Source organism: Rhagoletis zephyria, unplaced genomic scaffold (genome assembly GCF_001687245.7).
Source record: "Rhagoletis zephyria isolate East Lansing unplaced genomic scaffold, Rhagoletis_zephyria_1.1 Rzeph_scaffold_01332, whole genome shotgun sequence".
Lineage (NCBI taxonomy): Eukaryota > Metazoa > Arthropoda > Insecta > Diptera > Tephritidae > Rhagoletis > Rhagoletis zephyria.
The window spans coordinates 110,695-115,000 of record NW_016158416.1 but is presented as its reverse complement, the minus strand read 5'-3'; positions in this window follow the sequence as shown (position 1 = coordinate 115,000).

The window sequence follows — 4,306 nt, the reverse complement described above, 5'->3', positions numbered from 1 at the left end:
AACTGCGGTTGACGGGGGCATTAGGCAGACAACTCGGGCAAGGGCACTTAACCACTGTGAAAATTATTTAATTGTAGCGTACGGCTTTATATTCACTGCACGCCTGGTCCACTCATACTGCTTGCTGGGTGGTAGCTTGGTTACAAGTTGCTCTAAAAGTGTAGTATTATTTAGGTGGTGCTCACATTTTGCTGAAGTTAGAACGCAACAATATTTCGTGTTTTTGTTGAAAATGATAAAATTTGTTCAACCTTGTTTTCAGCTATGTTCGGAAACCGGTGAATTTTGCTTAGCTGACTTCTTACCAAGAGGTCTGGCCGACCAAATTGAAACTCAAGCTCCGTGATGGCATTTGGCACGTCTTCGGGGTATATCAGCATCGAAGCTACCGTTTCTTTCGCACGGCCCACCAGGCACTTGTGAAGCCACATTAAATTCTGCCGGTTGCTATAACGAAACGCTTCGGTCGTGTCTTTAAAATTAGCCAAGAAGAGCGGTCACTCTTCTGTATTACCCGAAAACGTAGGCAAGTCGTATAGTTTCTTAACTGACTCACTAGCTTCCACCAATGTATTTTGGGCGGACCGTTCTGGCCTAATTTCGGACGTAGTTTCACTTGCCTGTTGTGTTGCTGCCGCTGGATGTACATCTAATTCAATGTTATTTCGCAGCCTCTCTATATCACGTTGACTCTCCTCTGTAACCGTCTTCAATTGCGCGACAGCATTCGTTAGAGCGTTAAGGCTGGCTACAATCGCTGAAAATTGTCCACCTTGTGCACCATCATTAACTCCACCATCGCCGTCCATTTGTTCACGTTGCGATCTGTCTTGATGTCTTAAATTGTAATTGCTACCCGGCATAATATTCGCTCACCAAACGTGTAAATTCAGCGAACCTTAAAAAGTCGAACTTTTATTAAGCCCCACTCTCGCAAGCATAAACCAAAAAACTTTCGATTTGATGCAACTGTACAACCTTACCGATACAGCCAGCCACTTTACCCAAACCTTATTTGGAATCACCATGAAAAAAACCGCTTTGCAAAAAAACTCCAGCTTTTATTAGTACAACCGTTTTGCGAAAATTAACTGCTATGATGACGAACCGCTTTACAACAACTCCAACTGCTATGACGATGAACCGCTTTACAATAACTCCAACTGATCTGACGATGAACCGCTTTACAAAAAAAACTCCAACTCGTATAACTCTGTTTTACAGCTAGCCGACATCACTTTATTTGAAGAACAGCAAAATTTGGAAAGGTAATGTAGAGGCAAATAGGCGACGACAAAACAAAAACTTGGACAACATGTAAAATTATAAACTTTGATTGTATGTATTTGTATTTGTATGTACAATCGAACAATATAAAATAAATGCGAGGACTTTTTATCTGAATTATAATATGCGGTTTTATATGTAATTTCCAAATATTGCTAGCTAAACGCTAACGTTTCCAAATTGTATTTTGCTGGTGATTGTCGGCTGCTGCTCCCGCTGACGATTATTTTGCCTCTGATCGTTGGTAAAAATGTATATGCAGATGATAGCGAAATAGGTAAATTATGTATGTTATGTATGCATGTATTAGTAAATGCAAGAACTCGCTACTAATATATGTATGAGCCAATCACAATGTAGAAATGGTAAGTGTAGAAATGGAACATAAGGCACAGGGTGCCTCTACAAGTATGTTAATTTAGTGACCAAAGTATTCTCTGCTAAGCGTTCATTGTGGCAAGCACCGGCGTTACTCGCACTGCTGTTAAAGCAACGCCAGCGCCAACACAACGCCAAAGTTGTATGTGGACGGGCCTTAACATACAGCCGTCGCGTCGCTTTGGCGTTGCTTCATTTTGACAGCAACGCAAGTAGCGCAAGCGTGTGCTACAATGAATGCTCTGACAGCTTATGTGTTTAGTTTTCGAATTTGAATTTTACAATTAAAAAACATTCAGATATTTTTAAAATAGAAGCATTTTGGTCGTCGCGGTCCTTATACGTTTTTTCTTTGCATGATTTTGTGTGGTTATTAGCAAAAAGTGATTGATTTCATCAAGGGACTGTCGACGCGCGCAAAACCGCAAGAGTTGACTAGCGTTCGTGTTGCTTTGGCGTCAGCATTGCCTATGTGAATAGCTCCATATAAACGTATGTATTTATCTTAGCTGTCAAAGCAAAACCATCGCCAAAGCAGCACGAAAGCTGTATGTGCCAGAGCCTTAAAGGGCCGTTTACATACAAGAATGATAGAATACTAGATTGCATCAATCGAGCGGAGAGCAACTGGGTGTGACATCACATTATTATGAGAATGAGAGTGTAATGAATAATTTTCAAGAAGAGAGGAAGAAGCGAATAAGGGTCGGTTGCTCAAAGCCTGGTTGACACTAATCCCCTGTTAAACATCGTTATCGACGTTATCGACACCATGTTATTTGCATGGAGCCAAAAACGTCGATAACGATGTTAATCGGTGATTAGTGTCAATCAGGCTTTGAGCAACCGGCCCTTAGTGGTGGAAGATAGTGATGTAAAACTAGGTTGAATTGTACCTACTCTTCAGCTTCTTAAATTTTAACGTACATTCGGTAAATAACATTATTTTAGGTACATTTGGAACGTACCCTGCCAGCCACGGCTCTCCACTTTCCCCTGAAATTCAAACGATTTACAAACACATTCACAACTTTTTAGTCATCTCACCCACACACTTACAAATTTTTTGTTCGAACTATCAAAAAAATTTCCCTTTGTTAGAGCTACATACCCGATAAGAATTCGTACTCTAATAAGAATTCTATGCGTTAGAGCGAGCAAGTTAGAAGCATCGGAGTTTTGATGACAGTATACTACATACTGTGAAGAAATGTTACTTTGCGAAAATTTTGAAGGTAAGGATACGTATTTAACAATTTTATTTAATTATAATGTAATTTCTTCTTTTAGATTGCAAAACAGCAGCGACTTAGGGCCGTTTGCACCATGTCTAGTTAATTCTAACTCCCAGTTAAACATCTTTATCGACGTTATCGACACCCATCATATAACATGTGATCGATAAAGCAGTGGATGTGCTTAACTGAAGGATGTACCTCCAGTTAGCGTTAACTAGACATGGTGCAAACGGCCCTTAGTCACATTCTTAAGGTATGCATTGAGACTTTTTATATGTTTATAAATTTTAATTGATAGTTTTGTTTGTTGTACAGGTTTGGGATTCGCCATCAGCACCTTCAACGCTTGCATCTTCATCGCCAGGAGCACCATTACAACCTTCTGCCCTCAGCTTTTTCATCGCCAGGAGCACCACCAGTACCTTCTATCCTCAGCTCCTTCATCGCCAGGAGCACCATGGGTACCTTCCGCACTCAGCACCTTCAACGCCTGGAGCACCTTCAAAGTGTAGGTCCAACTTGTCAAATTTTGCAAAGTTGTAAGAAAACTTCATTTTTCTGAACCGCCATAAATGATTTGCAACTCTTAATGGCTGCGTTTCTTTATACATTCCGGATAATCCCATTTCACAGCCGGAATAAACAGAATACGTTTGAAATATACGTTAACATATCATCAGGAACGTTCTAAAGAATAAGTAAAAAAAGTTTATTCCAAACGTTCAGAATGAATAAAGACATTCATCCAATATGTATCAAAAGAAAGGTAAACCGATTACCTTTCTTTTGATTATAACACCGTTAAAATCGCTTTACGTTTTCATAAAAACTTTGCAACTTTTGTAAACAGCTATATATAAGCAGTGAAAAAGTGGTANACAAATGATTTGCAACTGTTAATATATATTAAAAGAAATGTAAATCGATTACTTTTCTTTTGATTATAATACTGTTAAAATCGCTTAACTTTTTATTGAAATTTTGCAACTTTTGAAAACAGCTATATGCAAAGGAGTAGTAGTAATAAGCAATTAAGCAACCACATATGTATGTAAAAATATCTTTATTATTAATGTTAATTGTAATTTGTATTCATAAAATTGATTACTAACTATTTATATTAGGTTAACAATGTATTTTGAAAAATAAATTTTGCAAAATAAAAATCAAAAAAAATTTTAAGATTTTTTATTTAAAGTTTTTAATAGTACATACGCAAACGTCAAGCTGTGAAGTTCTACTTATATCGTGCCTTGATTGGTCTTTGTATTTTGCAAAGTTTATTGTGCTAATTTTGAGTAAAAGTTGCTATAAAAAGTGCCTACGAGCATCTTAGTGTGATAATAACCGAAGCTAAGTGAAAGTTTTGTGATTTTTGTGGTTTATATTAAATTTAATTAAAT